The sequence below is a fragment of the Mesocricetus auratus genome, unplaced genomic scaffold (genome assembly GCF_017639785.1).
Source record: "Mesocricetus auratus isolate SY011 unplaced genomic scaffold, BCM_Maur_2.0 Super-Scaffold_100018, whole genome shotgun sequence".
Lineage (NCBI taxonomy): Eukaryota > Metazoa > Chordata > Mammalia > Rodentia > Cricetidae > Mesocricetus > Mesocricetus auratus.
In genome coordinates this window covers 5,125,563-5,147,421 of record NW_024429199.1, presented here as the reverse complement: position 1 = coordinate 5,147,421, position 21,859 = coordinate 5,125,563, and the positions used below count along the sequence as shown (strand labels likewise).

At 39.1% G+C, this 21,859-nt stretch overlaps 1 long non-coding RNA gene across 1 annotated transcript in view; it reads right to left on the bottom strand.

The window, feature by feature from the left end:
• LOC121132861 overlaps positions 1–9,801 on the bottom strand; it is a 103,791-nt gene extending 93,990 nt beyond the window's left edge. The window contains exon 1 of the long non-coding RNA XR_005869546.1: positions 7,690–9,801. This is a non-coding gene — a long non-coding RNA (uncharacterized LOC121132861). The remainder of the gene's footprint in view (positions 1–7,689) is intronic.
• Between the last annotated feature and the right edge of the window lie 12,058 nt (positions 9,802–21,859).

Below are 21,859 nucleotides of genomic sequence, written 5' to 3'. Positions count from 1 at the left end.
AAAGAGACCAAGACGTCCTTTGTGCAGTCTTTTATGCCTTTCCCTGTAAAGCCCCTAGCCATGCCCAAAAGTGGGCCTGGCTAGTGATGCACTTCACCGCATATGTACGTATACGTCTTTACGTCAGTCCGTATACACCTTTAGTCATGCCTAAAGTGGGTGTGGTTAGCGGTGTGATAAACTGCTCTTTTATTACCTCATCTGTATGAGCCTCTAGTAAGTCACATGGTTAATGGCGGCATTGTTTTCCTCCTACAGGGGAATAACTTATCCTTCAATAACCCCCTCTTCTATCACCAACTCCTGTAGTGATATATTATTTATGATTTATTAAAGTTTTCCTGAGTATTCAGAATGCAAAGTCAGCCACAAACCACAGAAGTCAGGTACACACCTTTAACCCCAGCAGCCAATCATGTGTGTTCTCCCATTTGTGTATCTTAGCTTTGTATCTTTACATATATATATCTTGATTAAAATACCCACAGAGGTCAGGAAAATTAAAAGGAGCCATAGGGAGGGACTTTCAAAAGAGGGAAGATAGCATAGTGACATAAAGGGGGGAAAGGGAATAGTGGAGCCCCAAGTGTTTAACAATTGGGCTGTATAGCTGGGTAAAGGAGAGGCCTCAAGGAGGATTAACTACCACCAAAGGCCTTCTGAAAAAGTCATATGAAGAAATACTGCCTCTGAAGCTTTCTGAAATATAAGCATATTCATATGTTTAAACAGTTTAAATTCTACAATGGATTAACCATGCCTGTACTAGACATCACAGGCTGACAAATAAAAAGCCCAATGCCCAGAATGGGTTACTTTTGGGGGGAGTTCTTGACTAGTGAAGTTCCATAGACCTCCAAACATTACAGATTATTTCCATTGCTCTCAGTCACCCTCCAGAACTTGATATCAAGGCCCTGTTGCAGAAGATACCACATAATCTAGTCATGAAGCATAGATAAATCAAGCCGGTACTGACTTGGAAGCTTCAGCCCTATTTTCTAGCTTTCATATGCTAGAACATATAAAAGGTTATTTATTTATTTGTTTATTTATAGAATAAAAAGTTTGTCCTAAATTGTGTGAGATAAATTGCAACATCCCCAAGGACATTTTAAACTATACATAGTTATGATCCTTGTAAATCTTGCATGGTAAATAATATTATATGGCAATTATAATGTTCTGCTTCAGTAACTGTTATGTGAATGCATGTATCACCCTTCCCTTGATGATGTGAGACCAGACAATGCCTTGGAGAGAATCACACTGAGGGGTATTACTTAGTCATGCCATGCCCTCTGGCCATAGCTTTGAGGCATGTGGCATGATGGCAAAGCCAATCTTGCTCTTTTCCTTTCTTTGCAAATTCAGAGATAAAAGATCTGCTCCTGGCATCCATTCTAGCACTATCAGAATAATTTTTGTTTTCTATTTTAACCAAGAACTTTCACCTTTTCTTTTAATTATTTCAATACTTCATATACTAAAATAACAATTCTTGAGTGCCACTGTATGTCAGGAACTACTCTAAAAACCTTCTTTGTAACTTTTCTACAGAAGATGAGACAAATGGACACTCTGATGTTTTCTAGGATTGCGTAATTAGAGAAAATAAAAAAAACCAATGACCGGCTTCTTCACATGGGTTTGTGTTAACACTTTTGGAAAACAGTCAAGATCAGTGTGTGAATTCTTTAAAGTTCTTTTCAATACTTTTGAAAGAGCTTAAACTGCAGTTTTTATATGCAATTCCCCAATAGAAGACTTGTAAATAGGAATGTTTGACTGTAAGGGGTAAATTTCATCATTTTTTAAGAAAGTTCTGTTTACACATAGTATTGAAACCCACTCAGATTGGCTGAAGAGCAGAGAATTGCCATCTCATGTAGTCAGAAGTGTAGACAGAAGAAAGGTTTCAGAGTTGGTTTAATTATATGGCTTCTCAATTTCTTTGTTTTCTATCAACTTCCTCTATGTTGGTCATTCCCAGGAAGAAGAAACAGTGTTCTAAGTGCTATATCTAGAATGCCAAGGAGAAGAGTGCCCCTTTCCAAGTTAAACTACTTCCAAGAAGTCCCTCAGATTTTCTCTCCCTTCCTTCCTGCCTTCCTTTCTAAGCTGAGTCATGTGCTTGATTGTGTATTTCCTGATGGAGGATGTCCTGTCTGTATGCTGTTAATATATGTTTCTCTTACTGGCTGATATATAAAACACAGATTGGCCAGTAGCCAAGCAGGAAGTATAGGCGGGGCTACCAGACAAGGAGAATTCTGGGGAGAGGATGCAGAGAGGGGTCACAAGAGAGATGCCATGTAGCTACCAGGAAGATAGGGTGCTGGGCATTCTCTGGTAAAATAAGGCCATGTAGAAATACATAGATTAATATTATGGGTTAGTAATTAAGAGAGAGCTAGCCAGTAAGAAGCTTAAGCCATCGCCATTGACCAACAGTTTATAATTATTACAAGCCTTTGTGTGTTTATTTGGGACTGAAGGGCAGCGGGACCAGGTGGGACAGAAATTACATCTACAATTTCCTTTAGTTTATGTATTTAATTTTGGATCAGAAAAAAATTTGAATTTCCAAAGTTTCCCTTTCTGAATTTCTTACTTGTGAAAAATACCAGCTCTTGAACAAGTTAGTCCCCCACAAAGCCAAGGGAGGACTCGAATTCCCCTGAGTTCCTGGACTATGTAGGCAAGGCTTAAAACTCTAGTTGAACAAATACTGTAATAAATGGAGGTTAGGGAATGGATGGTCAACAGAAAAACTCACACCCACAAAGATGCCTCCAGTGTCAGAGCAGTGTGAGAAGCTTTCAGCATTTTACCTAGTAGATATTCTCCATCCTTTGGAGAATGCATACAATGCAACTATATTCACAATGAGACTCAGTGGTCAGGTTTATAGCAGCTGTTTTCTTTGACAGTTAGGGACAAGGGAGTTGCAGATGGCATTCCATTCTCTCCTGAGTAGGGAGACTAAGTTATAACATAAATATGTTTCCTTACATATGGCAACACTCATGTGTCCTGATAGGGAAAACCACACAAGAATTATATAGTACATCCAACAATGAGAGATGCACTCTCACCCTGAACTCTTGGGGGAGGGTCTAGGCCCTGCCCTGGATGAAATAACAGACTATGGACACCCCCATGGAGGGCCTCACCCTCCCTGGGGAAATGAGCAGATATTGGGGGGGGTTGGTGGGAGGGCATGGGAGGAGGGGAGGGAAACAGAGAGGGACCTGGAATTAGCATATGAAGCAACCTTGTTCCTAATTTAAATTTAAAAATTATATATATATATATATATATATAAAGAAAAGGAAACCCAAGACAAAGTACTAGAGGCAACTAAGAAATGGGGAGAGCAGGAGAAATATTCTTGCCTAGAAAAGAGCACACAAAGTAGTTATCCAGTACCAAATGGTTGGCCCTGAAAACCTACACATGCAAATAATACTATACAGATTAAGTGGGTATTTATGTATTTAAGTGTGTGTGTGTGTGTGTGTGTGTGTGTGTTACATGGAGGAAGAAAAGGAAAGGGAAATAATGTAGTTATATTATAATCTCAAAATATTTTTTAAAATTAATGGATATATCTAAGAATTATCTCTAAGAATTATCTGTGTAATTATCTTTGTAATTAAAAGTGACTTTACAGCCTCAAAACAAAAACAAAAAAAAATATAGGAAAACTTTTGAAACTTTTCTGAGGAACAAAAAGAATCAGTCTTAGACTTTGTAGATGGTTCAGTAGGTAAAGTTACCTGTCACAAAGCCTGACGATGGGAGTTCAACCCCCAGAACCCACACAGTGGAGAGAACTGACTTCCACAAGGTTTTCTCTGACCGCACTCACAACATGGCACAAGCCAAGTGCATTGACATGTGTGTGCACATGCGAATAAAAAAATAAAAAATTAACATGCCAGTTATCTTTCAACTGGCAATTTCTGCTTTAAGGCTGTCTTGTTTGTTTCCCCATAGCTGTTTTATACAGGATTAGTTGTCACACCATTGAGGTAAATAGTCACAATATATTGTACACTTGTACAAAACCTTCAAATGGCACATTAAACTGTATTCATTATAGTATCAACAATATTAACCAAAAATCCTAAACAGAATATTGCAATTGACTATGTAGATAGAAGTAAATTGAGGGAAATCAGTAGCTATTGATTGTCCCTGTTTTTCTGATTTAGTCAACCCCTGGTTGTAAGAAGCTGTTGCTTACTGTCAGTTTTTCTCATGTCCGAGTACTTTCAAAAAATTTTTCAGAATACTTCTCTTCTATTCATAGGCTTTTTGAAATCTATACACATAGAGAGAAATATAAATACTAATTATTCAAGAAATATACCCAATCCCTGTGTTTTACTCTCGTTAAATACAATCCTTAGTGAATTGTACTGACTTTTTCTTACTTAGGGTAGTGTTTGTGACAAAGTCTAATTAGTCTGGCATTGTTTTCAGTCATTTTTGCAAGATGAAGGGAAAGGTTATCTTGTCCCATGTTGCTGACCACAGAAAAGAAAAGATTGGTTAATAAGTACATTAGCCTTAAAGCAACAAGTAGACTTTAGTTCCAGACACCTGTTATTGGATCAAGAGTAAGATGCTGAGAGTAACCAAGCTAGACTATTTTCAAAATAGTATTTATGAGTCAAGGAAACAAAGTATAGACTAAAACACAATAACAAAATCTTTTACTGTAAATACCAATTTTAAAATAAGTGAAAATAAAATTTTCTGAAACTCATTATGGGATAGCTGTGAAGAGAGAAAGAGAAGGTCTTGTAATTGAGGCTTATAGGTATGTCCATAAAATCCACTGAAAATACAGGATTTTTCAAGTAAAAGTAATAAGATGTAAATGTGATCCCTCATAAATAAATATTCACAAGATTTTGGCAATAAATTTTATCCCACTAGAAATAACAATTTTGTTCTTACGTTTTCTCCTGTCCTTCTAATTTTCCTGAATGTTACAAAGAAGCATGCACTAACTTCCATTCTATAAAGCTGCAATTCTGTTTCATCTAAGCATAGCTACAAACTCTTAAACAAAAGGAGACATGAAATTATTTAAATAAAATCATTATAAACACAATCACATGTTTTCTATCTCCCTCCTAAACTAATTCCCTCTTTCCGTTGTCATTTGACATTTGGGGATTTTTGCCTTATAATTAAAACAATGGTTTTGATAGTTAGCAATCCTATAGCATGCAGCAATATGCATATAATTCCTTTTTTACACTTCCATTAAAACACCCCTGGTTAGTTTCAAGCAGCCTTTTATATGAGTAGGTGTGCTCTTTATCTGGTGTGCATCTGTTTCTTTCCAGAAGGCTAACATTCTCAGGATCAGCTGATTTCTCTCTTTCCCAGCTAGATATCGTCCCTTTCTGGCATATATATAATGTGCCTGCCTCAGCAAGCAGAGCAAGCACTGGTAGACAGGACATGCTCATCTGTCTATGCATAGGAGACCGAGGACCACAGAGGCAGGCACCTCCAGCATCCTATTTCTAAATTGTAAAAGGCCCATGGTGAATCCGGGTCTAGGGCTACCGCTAAGGAAGTAAAATGGAATGCTTTATATATTTTTCCAGTTAGATAAAGCATCACTTTTTCTCAATATTTCATATCTTTTCTTCCATTCACACTTTTTAATTGGCTGTTAAAAAGCATCAGCATTACCACTTGTTTTCATGTGCCTGATGAGACAGAGCAATTTAGCTCTGTGAAGCCAAATTGCACCTTGAAACACAAAGCCCACTTTAGCCTGCTGATTGTCTCAACACCCCCCCACACACACACACAAACAGTAACACTGACATCTAGAACTTTCCTCTGATGCATCTTTTTTTTTTTTTTGGCTTATCCTGATTTGTGTCTTTAAAAATAAACTACAATCATATCAGATACTGTTCATTAAAGTTCTGCAAGTCATTTTGGCAAACTATCTGAAAAGGTAGTAAGAACATCAAATTTGTAGCCAATTGGTCACAAGATTGAATGGTATGAGAATTATGGATCTTGAAGCAGGTGTGTGAATAGAATATAACCTCAGAAGTATTATGCCCTAAGCTTTGGAAATTTGACCCAGATCTGGGTAGAGTGTGAATCACACGGAACTAAGAAAGCTTGGGTTGCTGTTGAGTGACCTTGTGCCATAGTTACTGTTCTATTGCTGAGAAGAGACACCATGACTAAGACAACTCTTATAAGAGAAAGCATTGAATTGGAGAGGATGCTTAAAATTTCAGAGATGATAATTCATTATCATCATGGCAAGAATCCTCACCTTCCTAAGCTCCCTAAACAGTTCCAATAATTGAGGACCAAGCATTCAACCAGATGAGCCTATGGGGGCAGGTCTCATTCACCACAACTTTTGATTATTCTCAAAGAAATGTTTAAAGTCTAAACATCATCTGATGATGATGATTTTCTTCTTCTTCTTCTTCTTCTTCTTCTTCTTCTTCTTCTTCCTCTTCCTCCTCCTCTTCTTCTTCATCTTCTTCCTCTTCCTATTCTTATTCTTATTCCTCTTCTTCCTCCTCCTCCTCTTCCTTCTTCTCCATTTTCTGTCATGTTTCTGGGCATCTCCTTCACCACTCACAAATTAAAATTGGCTGCGCTAAATCAACTAACCTAAGTCATTTGCCCTTCTATGTTACATCCCCCTTTTTTTGTATGCTCAACTATTATCGCATTAAAAGGCCCATCCTTTAAAAGTCCTATCCTTTGTACCTACATAAGCTCTCATTGACTCCCCACTACACCACTACACATGATGCTCTTGGAGATCAGAAAGCAGTAACACCCCCATATGGTAATTTTAACACATTGAATAATTTGATACAGACTCAAAGGTCCTGAAAGCATTCTTGCTCCTCTCACCTCAAGGCTAAGAAGAAAGTCTGCAATTTTCTTTTCTATGCTCAGAGCAAACTGCATAAAGAACATCCCAGTCCTCCATCCCAAGCCTCAAGCCCCATTGTCTATCTCAGAAAAGAAGACTGAAGAATATAACTACTATGGCAGGAACTTCCAGTGCAAAATAATGTCTGTCCCCAGGGCTCATTCAAATTCCACAAAGAATGTCTCTAAGACTATTCTGGGAATAATCATGTAAGCCATTAAACTCTTGACAATCCCGACTTTCACCCTACCAGTCTGAAGGGGGGGTCATACAGATTTCTACATAATGACAAATGGATGAGCAATCATATTGCTATAATTTTCCTCCATATTGTGGTTCTCTTCTTTCCATGTGTTCATAAATTTTCTGCTTTTTTGCCCATTGACTTGAAGTCAGTATATTCCAGAAAACCTTCAGAGCACTGATGAGAAATTTCACTTTCCTCCAATAGTCCATTCTTACCCTCACCTACCATGTGGAAGCCCTTGTTTATCAACATAATCCTGAGAAATAGAAGTAACAGCCAGCCATGACCAGTAGAGAAGTCATATCATTAGGTGGCCTCACCTACTTTAGATCCCAGGAGGTAGGACAAACACTTCCTTGATCCCTTCTAACTCAGCCTTCAGCCTTTAGATAACCAATTTTACAAAGTTACTAGAAATCCTTCCATCCCTAAGTGTCTGCACTTTTGCCCTTTGAACTCATTTCGATGCACACAACCCTCACCCCACATATACCTTTCAAATTTCATGGAGGCAGACGAACAGGTCTCATCAGCCTGTCATTTAATCAGAGGTAGCACTTGGTAGTATTGGATTCTTCAGGGATGAATACCTATACAATATATAAATATGGCCTTGTAATTATTCAAAGTATGACAAGTTATTAATTGAGCAAACCCATCATCTCTTATTATCTTGCACCATATCTCATGCAGGAAAAGAAACAAAAGGAAAAGAAATCAGCAGAATTGGTAAGAAAGTCTATCAGAATGACAAAGCGCTAGCTAAAAAGTAATCAGCCATCATTCTCACTACGTCTACCCCCGCCTCACTGTAAAAACTGTGATAACTAAAATTTCTCCTGAAGAATTTAACAGGTGGTAAACACCCACAGAAGCTCTATCTTCCCATAATTCACTGCCTTGTCTCGGGAACAGAATGAATAAATAGTAGCTATACGGTCACTGGCAAATGACACAACTAGATAAATTTTCGTTCTCCTGGTTAAAATCACTTCTGGATTATCACGGAGGCAAGGTGACATAGTGTGTGGTTCACAGCAAGTTAGCAAAGGATATTCGCTATTGTTATTGCTGCCATCATTCTCCATTGAGAAGCAGGGTGCCGAGTGACCCTAACCCACTACCCTCAGGTGTACAGCACAGATTAGAAGTCTGTCTTCCAGCTATCCAACACTGAGAACTTGTTAAGTCATCTCATCTTTGATGTTCTTATCCACAAAATAAGGATAACAAATATTCCTGCCTCATGAGGTTGTTTTAAGTGCCTGTTGAAATAATGCATAGAAAGTGATGACTACACTGTTTGGGGCCAGGTACTATCAGCAGTCGTCTTTGTTCTGGAAAGAGTGAGTTTAGAAAAGAAATCCCTTTTAATCCAGAACTCATACATTTCATGTGCACCATCCCTTAGCTCTGTAACCATGGTGACAGCAGGTGACAGCTGAATATGTCGGCTCACTTATCAAGAGTGACTTTGCACTGATTGTCTTGCCTTACATAAAGATAAGCAGGCTTTCACCTCAAATCTAATGCATCTTCCTGCTTAGGACAGACAGACACTCCCTCCATTACTGTGTATCCAGAAAATCTAATGCATCTTCCTGCTTAGGACAGACAGACTCCTCTCCCAGCCCCTCACCCTCGTTGCTATGTGCCCAGAAAATGTAATGCATCTTCCTAGTTAGGATATTCAGACACTCCCTCCATTACTGTGTACTCCAAAAATCTAATGCATCTTCCTGGTTAGGACAGACAGACTTTCTCTCCATTACTGTGTATCCAGACCCTTTGAATATATACCAGCAGAGAACTACAAGTTCTCAGGGTTCTGGCAAGCAGAAAACTCTCTTCCTTATACAGTGAGGGTGCTGTTTGTATTGTGAGCATTAAGTAACTGTATATATAAGTCTACCTCCAACCAATATAGCTGTCTCAAATAGGATCAAGCCTAGTGGTCCCTGAATCTGCTCTGAATCAGGTTCAAACCTGACTCCACTGGTAGTCTTAGGCCTATTATCTCTTAATATCAGTTTTCTTTCTGATAGAATGCAACTACACATTACAGTTCCCCACCCCAATCTCTTGTTTTGTGAATTTGAGGTCTCAGATTTGGGAGTGGGAGGGGAGAAGCGCATACCTACTATATGCCATAAAGCACTGTGGCCAGAGTTCCCAGAAGTGTGCATGCTAAGGCTTCAAAAGACAAATACAGAATTATTTGAAGTAAATCAAAATTATGTGAAGTCTAAGCACCTTCTCAGCAGATAATTTCAAACAAGGTCAGATCTTGCTTCCAGGTGATTTTTTTAATGAAATAAAGCCTTATTTTTAGTGAGTTTGTTTATTTGGGCTTTAGTAGTGTAGAAATGTAAGAATGGACCTGGGAGCCTGGCATATTAATGCCTGCATTGGTGGTATCTTTGGAAACCAATAGACAGGTGATCCAAGTTGTATTTACACTAGAGACAATAATCCTTAACTTAGGAGTGTCTGCAGCCCAGAGCCACTCACAGCTATGAAAAAAAAATGTGGCAAATTTCCCACACAGCAAAGTCTCGCGACATTGCCTTTTTCCATCTTCCTCTGCATTACTCCTTTCACGTCAACCCTTCTTTACTCTGCTTAAGATGCTTGACTCGTCATTAAAATCACCCCTCCCTCGTACTCTCCAAACACCTTTGCCTTCCTCTCACCTGTCAAAAGCTCAAAACCAATTCTATCCAACCCCCACCTCTTTTTTTGTTTTGTTTTGTTTTGGGGTTTTTTTTTGAAGACCCCATGCTGAATTCATGGTCTTGAATTCAGCTGGTTATGTTACTCCAGTTTCTTCATTTTTTCAGTCAACCCTCTTTCCCTCAAGTCTACTCAAGCTTATGCTACTACATCATTCTCTCTACCAGAGGAAGGAAAGGAAAGAGGAGGGAGGAATGCTCTCAAAATCTCCTACCATCCTGCTACCCAGTATGAGTCTGGGCATAAATAATCTCTTCTAATTAAGAATGAAATATAACGCCGTTGAGCTTTCTTGGGTCATTTATTTTCTATATCTATTCTGTCATCTTCCAACCTTAATGCAAATTATTCTTCAATATCTCTTCTGGGACACTGAATGGGGACCTTAAACTCATTAATCAAAACAAGACCCTTCATCCCTTGCCCATAGCAAATCTGTTCCTCCCATAGTCTCCTTCACCATAGCAAACAGTACCTTCATTTTCACAGCTGCTCAAATTTTAAAAACTTACATTAACTTTAATGTCTCTTCTCTCCCCAATATGCATCACAATCCATCAGCAAATTCTGACAGTTCTACCTTCAACACAGTTTCAAAAAATAAGTATTTGTGATGCACCACCTTAATCTAAGACAGCATCTCACACTGTTGCTATAGCTACCATAATGCACCACCCTAATCTAAGACAGCATCTCACACTGTTGCTATAGCTACCTCTCTTATGCATGACTTCTTCCTTGCCCTTTCTGCTTATTTCTTCTGAACAGTCACTGAAATGATGCTTTCAATGTATCTCAAGTAGTAGTCTCCTCTGCCCAGCACCTACAGAGAAAAAGACCAAGTTGCAGCAAAGTCTGGAGTACCCAGACCCTAGAGTCTTTCTGGATCCCACTACCATGACTCCCTCTGTTACTACTGCTGTAGGCACAGTGTCTCCTTACCATCCCCTAGCATAGTTCCTATTCACACCACACATCTCTGCACTGAACACCTGTTCTCAAGATCTCAATGTGCCTTACTCCTGGGGCTCCATCAAGTCTCACTAGAGGACTGCTCTGACCCTCCTGGTTAAGGGCAACACTCCTCCTCATGGAATCGCTCCACTCCTGCCTATGTTTTTTTTCCTCTATACTTCTAACTCTCAAATGCAGTATTATTTTACCTATCTATTTGGTTATTACATAATAAGCATTAAAATATAAACTTCATAGATGGTGGCATTGATGCAATTTTGCACAATTTTCCCATAACCTAAAATTTTATTGGATAAAGCAGGAACCATGTTAGTTTTTTTAACATACGCATGAATTATAAGATTCTGTGTGTGCGTGGGAGGCATACTAGGTGGCTTTCTCCTTTCCAGGCCTTAGCTTGTATTCATTCCCTTCAGGCAACAGGAATTCCTACTGGACAGGCTGAAGGAGATTTTCCATGATTAAGCCACAAAGATCATCCTGAATGACTGTCGAGTTCCTTTGCTCCTTCACAGTTAAGGATTAGCATAAGGAGTAGATGTTGGCACACTGCTTTAATATGCTTACAAAGCATAGCAGTGCACTTCACATGAGGAACAATTAGTTGTGACTAACAACACAGAGCTAGTGGACTCTCATTTTATCCTCCACTCCTACCATTGTACCACAGTTGTGCCAGGCTTCTTTTGGGGTGCATATATCTGTACACACATCAGCAGTCTTTTTTATCAATTGCTCATATGAACAAACTATCCAAAATGCTCCCTAAAATGGAGCACTAAAGCAAAGTAAAAATAAGTAAAGCCCATGGTTTCTATTCATTTTTACTAAAATTAAGCTGAGCAGATTCTTCGTTGTTTTCAAGGCCAGACTTTGAAGAATTTTAAATTTTAATTTGTTTTATTGAGATATACTTCATATAAAGGCTGGGGAGGTGGTTCAGCGGATGAGTCAAACATTGAGCAAATATGAGGGCTAAGTTCAAATCTCCAGGACTCACATACAGCCAAGTGTGTAATGCACATCTGTAGTCCTGATGGGAGGCAGAGATCAGGGATCCCAGGCAGCTTTGGAGCCAGTAAGGAAAACTCAAAGGTCAGAGGCAAAACCTGAAGAGACCCTGTCTCAGGTTAAGAGAAATATGGAAGCCCACACTGGAAGTTGTCTTCTGACCTCCATATGTAGGCAGCTACATGTGCATACATACACTCCTACCCCAAATGTGAAAACACACACACGCGCGTGCACACACACACACACACACACACACACACACCATATACCTTCTAAACTGATCACTTAAAATAGGTAATTCCTGAGGCTTTAATGTGTTCCAAAGTGTACATGATTCCCAAGTTTTTAATATTCCCATCACCTGACCCCCCCAAAAAATCATAGCCACTTTGTAAAAGGAATGAACAAAATTGACAAAACCTCAGTGAGCCTAATAAATAAAAAAGAAAGCTGATTTAAATTATCAAAATAAGATTAGAAACGATGTCATGTAAACATAGAGATCCCAATGAATCTTTTTTTTTTTTTTTTTTTTTTTGGTTTTTCAAGACAGGGCTTTTCTGTGTAGCTTTGTAGATAGACCAGGCTGGCCTAGAACTCACAGAAATCCGCCAACCTCTGCCTCCTGGGTGCTGGGATTAAAGACAAGCACCACCACCACCCAGCCAATCCCAAGGAATCTTATGCATAACTAACTACTTGCAAATGAAGTAGAGATTTTGGGAGAGTTGGATAAATCCCTAAAACTTGCACTCTAGTAATAGTGAATCAGAAAGAAGCACAACACAGGAATAGAGTTAATGAATAAGGAGTTTCATCTGCAATGAATGCCTCCCTTCTTCTCTGGCAGTTAGAAGGCCCTGGCATCTCCAGTGTCCTGGGATCCAACCCTCCCCACTTTCCACAGTTCAGGGCTCAGCTCTATCGATGACCTGGATTCTCTACAGGGACCGCAGACCAGACCTCAGATTCTCTACATGATTCTTTAAATCTTGGTTGGGGCCTATACTTTCATTTAGGCTGCACCTTCACCAGCGACTTCCTCATGGTGACAAGTCTCAGCTTCACTCTAAGGCCCCATCAATCCTGCACATTTCATGTCACCAAATCCAGAACCACATGGGAAACTCTTACACAATACCAAGTTCTGCTGACAGCATGAGATAAAGCATCATTCATTTTTGAAGCCCAGCCTCTGTATGTTGATTCTGTGGAAATATATTTCAGAATATGTCACCTCAATAGTGCCTGTCCCATTAATCACAGCTGAGTTTTCAGCCCCAATTAACCAGCATCTATTGTTGTGGTAAGACAAAGGAATGCTGGCTTCTAGAGAGTCTTAATTTAGCAGCTTTGATGGAGTCTTTGATGGACTCTCAAACTTTCTTCTAAAATTTCATGAGCCAGGTATCCACTGTCTGCAATTCTATGAATGTTCTTATCTCCCAGGCTCCTACAACTCACTGCTGCTCATTAAGCTCTGAACATTCAATGATTTTTCCATCCAAATACGTTAAAACCTTCTAAAGTACAGAAATACCTCCTCATATCTGGACCAATATCAGTCAGTCCTAGTTTGCTTCCCTATTGTTTTGATACAACACTGGCCAAAAGCAACTTGACAGGGAGAGGATCCATTTATCTTACAGATTACAAATATCTATTATCATGGTGTGCCAATGCATGAATCCAAGGCACAACCTATAGGAAGGAAATGAAACAGAGACCATGGAAGAATTTTGCTCACTGGCTTGCACCCTGTGACTTCCTCAACTTGCTACCTTATATACAAGTAAGAATACCTGCTCAGGGATGGTGCCACTCATGCTCATCTGAGCATTTCCACGTAAATCAATAATTAATACAAACATGCCCATAGACAAATATGATGTTGGCAATTCTTCACTTGAGGTTCCCTATAGTTTGTATCAAGCTGATAAAAAAACTAACCATCACAAATGTACTCAATTGTAGATGTATATATGGATGTAAGTATAAGTGAAACAAATAGCAGCATTGATTCAAAGGACAGCAGAAAGGAATTAGAATGGTTTTGCTGTTATAAGGTACTTGCACTATTCATGAAGTGCCTTCCTGGTATATGAAAGCCCCTTGGATTCATTGGAAACATACATCACAAACTACATGGTTGTTCTGAATATCAATGTAAAAATTACTCTTTAAAAACATTGTCATCTCCCAGACAGTGATGGTGCACACCCAAACCCCAGCACTTGAAAGACAGAGGCACGAAGATCTCTGTGAGTTGGAGACCATCCTGGTCTACATAATGAGTTATAGGACAGCCAAAGTTATACATAGAAACCGTCTTACAAAAGCTGAAACAAGGCAGCCCACAGAATGGTAAAGATATTCACTAACCCCACATCTGACAGAGGGCTGATCTCCAAAATTTACAAAGAACTCAAGAAGCAAGTCTCCAAAACACCAAATGATCCAATTAAAAAGTGGGATACAGAACTAAATAGAGAATTCTTAATAGAGGAGTCTAAAATGGCTGAGAGGCACTTAAGAAAGTGCTCGATATCCCTAGCTGTCTGGGAAATGAAAATAAAAACAACTCTGAGATACCATCTTACTCCTGTCAGAATGGCTAAAATCAAAAACTCCAATGACAGTTTATGCTGGAGAGCTTATGGTGAAAGGGGAACACTCCTCCACTGCCGGTGGGAGTGCCAACTCATACAGCCACTTTCGAAGTCAGTATGGAGATTCTTCAGGAAAATGGGAACTAGCCTACCACAAGACCCAGCAATTCCACTCTTAGGCATATACCTGAAAGATACATATTCATACAACAAGGACGTCTGTTCCACTATATTCATAGCAGCATTATTTGTAATAGCAAGAACCTGGAAGCAACCTAAATGCCCCTCAACTGAAGAGCAGATAGAGAAAATGTGGTACATTAACACAATGGCATACTATTCAGCAGAGGAAAAACAACAATGGAATCTTGAAATTTGCAGGCAAATGTATGTCACTATAAGAAACCATACTGAGTGAGGTAACCCAGTCACAAAAAGAGAAACATGGTGTGTACTCACTCATATATGGATTTTACACATGTATCAGGGGAGTGCCAGCCTACAGTTCCACTGCCAGAGAGTCTGGGAAACAGAACCTTCAACCAATGACTTATGGAAGCAGAGGCAGACAACCACAGCTAAACACTGAGCTAAACTCAAGGAACCCAGTGACAGAGAGGTAGGACTGATGAACATAGGGGTCAAGAGCATAGGGGCTTGTTTAACCCACAGAAACAGTTGATCTGAACAAGGGTTAGCCCTTGAATCCCAGACTGATGGCTGGGTTTCCAGCATGGGACTTATCCAGATACCCTGAATGTGGGTGTCAGTGAGGAGGCCTAGGTAATCTATGGGGCCTTGGGTAATACATCAGTATTTATCCCTGGCATACAAATGGACTTTGGGTGCCTATCCTATAATGAGAGATGCTCTCTCAGCCTGGACTCTTAAGGGAGGGCCTAGGCCCTGCCCTGGATGAAATAACAGACTATGGACACCCCAATGGAGGGCCTCACCCCGAAATGAGTGGGGATTGGGGAAGAGGGGATGGGGGTATTGGTGGGAGGGCATGGGAGGAGGGAGAGGAAGAGGGAGCTGGGATTGACATGTGAAGCAACCTTGTTTCTAATTTAAATTTAAAAATTAAAAAGACAAAAATAGCAAAAACAAACATTGTCACCGAGGGAACTGTGGAGCATCTCTCAAGATGCTCTATCACTGTGAAGAATACACTTGTCTTCTTGTTCAAGGAGGTCATTAAAAAGTAGACCAGTGAATAGTCTATAAAGAAGAGGAGGGTCAACATAAAGGAATTTTTTCCTTAAGGCTTCCAAGAAAAGCCATTGTCAAACAAGCATGAGACGTATTCTCAGAAGAAAAACTACTTATGGAAAGAAAAGGAAAGAGACTAAAGGGACCAGAGTGTCTTCCAAAGCTTAAGAGATTCCCCCTAAGGACAGCATCCTAGCCTTGACATTTAAAAGAAAAAAAAAAGATTAACTTTGCTCATCTCAGCGGGCTTAAGCACCCAGTGGGAATGTGTAACCAAAGATTAATGTTTCCTTAACAATCCAAGGGATCATATTTCTTAGACATTAGACCTAAATATGTATGAAATGTTATTCATACATGTATTTTTCACTAGTGAGTCTCCTCTTAATAAGAAAAACTTTGCCCAAATATAAGACTTCAGATGGTGCCTCAGTTCAACACTGCAGTATCTGCTTGCAGCAAGAGAGAAAATTCCAGTAGTTGTTAAACCTAAAAACCTAAAAACTGAAGGATGGTTAAAATTTCTCTTCTCCAGCTCTACAAGCCATCTGGGAAAGACCTCACGCTGAGTCTAGCTCTCCCACAGAGATCAAAGCCTCTGAAATCAGATGCTGGGTTTATCACTCTCCAGTTGAGCCTTGGAGACAAACCAGCAGCTGAAGGGCCCAGAGAAGATGCCCCTGGGATCCCATCAAGAGATCCTAGTAGACTGGGATTTAAGCATTTTTAATATACACTTTTCTCCTGATTTCCCATTGAGGACTTACAATATCCTCAACCCTGCTCTTCCCTTTCCCTCACCTGCCTTCCCAGGAGCCACTCAAGGACTCCCTTTTCTCACTCCTAATGGCCGATACACAAATAAAACTACCCAAACCCCTCTGGGGGTTCCTTTAGATTGGGGCTACTGGAGGGGTGCCCTCAACTTCCACACTTGACCTCCCATTCAGCTTGAAGAAGTCAGATCGTTCATTATTGTCATTACCTCTACAGAAGGGGCAATGTTGAGAATAGGAGGTAAAAACAGCCTAGGCAACTTAGCATAAAAAGATGTCAAGGAAAAGCAAGCCAGAAGTATCCCTGGGCCTGTAGGTAGCTGCTCTTTGTCAGAGGTCAGAGAGGCCAGGAGTGCTTGGGGACTTTGATCTTTGATATGGATCCTAAGTGATTTTATGGTTACCCCTTCAAAGTGGGGAGGGGACTGTTAGATTAGCTATAAAGCCCCATAAAGGGAAGACTTTCTGGCCTTGGAATGTCAACTTGGGCCAGGTCAATCACGTGGCAGGCAGACCACCCTAGGAAAGTAGGCTCACCTTCAGCCATGATAAATAGATACAGAAAATGACCACTTTTAGACTATTAACCCATAAACCTAAGCCTCAGTGAACTTTAAAACGACTTGTACCTTCCTCTCAGGAATCTTATTTCTCTGTTTACCACATGTTATAGTTGAGGCTTGGAGGTTCTCAAGGCTTTCACTATGGCTGCGCACCCATCGTATATTGCATAATGCAAAAGACATGTGCTTGAACATTAGGAAAAAATACACAATAGTACATGAGGAGGACTATAGAAAACATACATATATAAATACATAGGAGGATGCTCTAGTTTGAGAAGTAGAACTAGGTATTGCCGACATCGGTTCCTGGTTGAACCTTCGATAAGAAATACATGGTATCAAGGGAGCTCAGAAATAAAACATCATTTGGAAACATCCAGAATGTCCCAATATTACTGTGACGTGTTTCTTTCTAATCTAGTTCAGGTTAGAAAGCAGTCTCCTTAGTGGCAGATTAAGCGCCTTTTCTTAGAGACATGGACAGATGAGTGTGCCTAAGGCCATGATACATTTTCCATTTCATGCAGAAGGAAATCTGTTGTACTTTTTAAATTGTACTCTTATAAGCTGGATCGAATTTGTACGCAGAACAAACTGATTCCTGTTCTTTATAAAATGGTATTTGATAGATACTGGAGTGTGTCTGTGTTTTATCTGTGCCCCTTTTAAGAACAATGTTGCATTATGTTCATTTGAATAAATTGCGATTTGACAATTGATTTAAATAAAATATTTGCTTCACTTAAAAAAGGGAAATACAGAATAATTATCCTTTGAATGAGTTATTCTGCCTTTCCTTCCCATAATTCCCAACTCCCAGCACAGTCTCTGATGTAGACATGCTGCTTACTCAGAAAAGTCTAACCTTTCCTTTCTTCTCTCTCTCTCTCTTCTAGGCATACTTTTCCTAATACTTTGGGCTTCCACAACACTGTGGTTTTAATGTTTCCCTTGAATGTCTCTCCTCTCTGTATGGCTGCCTGACATCACATGGTGAACTGTATGACAGTGACATGGCTTTTTTTCATCTCTCATTCTCCTCCTATTGGCAGTTGCTAACTTTACTGCCCTGGGTGTTTTTCTCTTTCTTTCTTTCTTTCTTTCCTTCCTTCCTTCCTTCCTTCCTTCCTTCTTTTCTTTATTTATTTTTTTTGTTTTTCAAGACAGGGTTTGTCTGTAGTTTTGGAGCCTATCCTGGCACTCACTCTGTAGACCAGGCTGGCCTCGAACTCACAGAGATCTGCCTGCCTCTGCATGTCACTACCCGATGGGTGTTTTTCTTTTAAGCTCTAATAAAATGGTCATCTAGCTAACAACAGGTCTTAACCTATTGGTTGGGATCCCCACAGGGGTTGCACATCAGACATTCTGCATGCCAGATATTTACATTATGATTCATAGCAGTAACAAACTACAGTTATGGAGTAGCAATGACATAATTTTATGATTGGTGATCAACATAACATGAGGAACTAACTTTATTAAAGGATCACAGTGTTAGATAGGTTGAGAACTATTGACCTAGAAGAAGCAGGAGGAAGAGGAAGATGTCACTGTCAGAGTGCATCAAGAAATAAGACCCAGACTAAAGGTGATAGCACATGCTTATAATGTCAATACTCAAGAAGTGGGGGAAAATATGCTTGCTATAAGTCTGAAGCTGTCCTGGACTATAGGGGAAGACCCTTCCCAGAAAATTAACAATACCAAACTCTATGTTGTCACAAGAAAATTCAACTTAAACACAAAGACAGGGAAATTTCAGAGATTGAGTAATGCTCTCCAGTGGCACCCACCCATGAGCACACAAGGCTCCAGTGCTCAGTTCAAATACATGATCACACAGACTGCCCTACTTAAACCTAGTGGGTCATATAACAAAACAAAAAGAGAGATGGAAGGAAAGAAACTTGTTTGAAGGAGGGAAATTTACAGGAGTGGGAAGGGGATAAGAAAAGGTGGGGTGAGAATAATCAGAACATATCACATATATAAGATTGTCAAACAACAAAGTTAATTAATAATAAAGTAAAAGGTGCAAAAAATATGCACCGTAGATCAAGTTGAAGGGATAGATAAAATATACCAGGCCCCTACTAAAGAAAAGAGCAGGGATAGATGTACTCATTTCAGACAGAGAAAACTTTCACAGAAACACATAAAGGACAAACAATGGCATTGAATCATCATATTGCATAAAGGGTGAGTTTTTCAAGAAGAAATGACAATGCTTGATGTGCCTGTGCCCAACAGCAGAACATTAAAGTGCATGGGCAAATACTGATAGAATTTTAAGGAGATTTTAGAAAAACTTAACAGCTGTAGATTCCTACAGTTGTCTACCCCAAATGGGCTGATCCAGCAAGTAGAAACAATCAAAAGGGACATTGTGGAATTCATCAAGATCTCCCAGGAACCAAATATAACTGGGATCTTTAAACTATGCATTCTTCTCAAACTCACGTGGAACAGTCACCAAGAGTCCACATTGCAAGCCAGAAAATGTAGCTAAACAAACTGAAAATGATGAAAGGGATACATTTCTGTTCTTAGACAACAGTATTAAAATACAAATTACTGGAAAAATAATAGCTACAAAATACCACAATGCTAGAAAATTAAGCAACCTACTTTTAAATGACAAATAAATTTCTCCCAAGAGAAATCTAAGAGATGTTTTGAAGGACTAAGAATGTGTTTTAGTGATAGTGTGTTTACCTAGCATGTATAAAGAACAATGTTAGGTGTCTAGCACTGGTAAATATGAACTAAGTGAATAAATAATAATAATGAAAATCAAGTCAACTAACATTTAAAATTGAAATTCTCAAACATTTAAAAAGAACTTTAAAGAGCATTAAAATGTATTAATATATAATATAGTGTTTAAATAAAGTTAAACAATATATAATATAATAAATTCTAATCCTGTGATGAATTATACCCCAACATAGAGAATGAAAGTTTAAACAAAAAATATAACCTGAAGAGTTCAACTTTTTTTTCAGAAAAATTAAAGATTATCTGCATCATACCTTCAACCTTCATCATTTACAAAATACCATATTATAATGACTGAACTAAAGTTATAATAATAATAACCAAAGTTCTAATCAACATTTCTTCATCATTTGTTGTTAGAACATTATTAAAAATTAGGATTCATTTTTATCTATTTGCATGTGAGAATATATCACAAGTCTGTGGTGTATGTACATGTATGTGTGCCAGTACATGTACTTGTGCAGGTACAGAGACCAACTTGTTAGGTGTCCTCTGTCACTCTCTACCTATTTCTTTGAGATGGGGACTCTCTATGACCCTAGGCTTTTCTCAGCTAGGGTAGAAGCCAGCCAGTCCCAGTGATCCTGCTGTCACCATCTTCCCAGATGTTGGACACACTGGACTCCTGCACTGCTACCCAAGTAATGATGGAATTTGAACTCTTGTCTCATGGTTGTATGGTTAGTGACTTTGAGTCCTGGTGCATCTTCCCAGTAACAGACTAATAGACTCTAATTCTCAGTTTCCCTCAACTGTAAAATGTGCACATATACCTGTCTTGTACATCTCACTATAATAGTATTGTCAAACTGTATTCATTCACTACATGCATATTTCCCAAACTGCAAATTATATGTAAGTAATTTTTAGAAAATGAAGCAGGTAAGTTTACTGTTCTCTTGAGTTTTATTGAAGGAAATAATGCCAAAATTCTCATCAAACTATCTGAAATAGGTATTCAATAAAATGCTAATTAATTGTGTAATAATTGTTACAATGCTTTATACCAAAAATAATAACTTTAGCTAAATTTTAAACTGGTTATGAGGTTTAAAATTGATATCCCCTACTGTTCCATTCATTTATAGTAAAAATATGTTTCAGGTAAGCTTTTATTCAAACTTTAACAACTTAATATCATTTATTAAACAACTGAAGAAAGGCTTTTCATTTCAATTCAAGGAAATCAAGACAAAAATTTATAATCATGATAAATGCTGAAATTTTACTATTACACTAGGTCAAAAATAATCCTAAATTATTGGTTCAGAATAATCAACCAAAGGCAAATTTGGGTGAATTTAGGAGGTTGTATTACTGTATAATTCATTTCACAAATTAATAAAGTGTTTCTTATGTTGCCATTTCTCTTAAAATATTTAAGAATTGATTTGGCATCAAGTTCCAGCCCCAATACACTGTAGATCAAGGGGTGGTGAAACGCTGTCACCACCAGGTCACAATGCCTTAGTAATTAAGAGTCAGGTTCTGGGGGGCAGGGTTCTCTTCTGTATTAAGGGAGCCTTATGCTCCCCAGGCCCCTGTTTTGGGTGGAGGGGGAATAATGACTCCTTGAAGACAAGACTCAAATGACCTTCTTCAAGGGTCATTTGGAACTTTGGGTCAATGTAACAGTTCTCGCTGATGAATCCACACACACGGTTACCTGAGACTCACAGTCTATAGTAAAGAGGCTAGGGAAACTCGAACCTGGATCTGTCTGCCAATTCATTACTAATAGGTGTGTGGCCTGAACCCCTGACCTGGGCGGTGACTCTTGAAGTAAAGGTTCCCTCTTTGTCCTCTGTTCCCTGTGGCACCATGGTGGCCACTGGCTTTGCTTTCTTTCTTCTGACCTATCCATGTCACCCCTGCTACAGCATCAAATCAGCTTTATTTTGTTTTCCACATCTGTTCTTAGCTCAGTTGATAATACTTCCTGGCAGGATGAACCAGGGAAGGAAAATAAGCAGCACCTGGGGGCTGCTGGGACT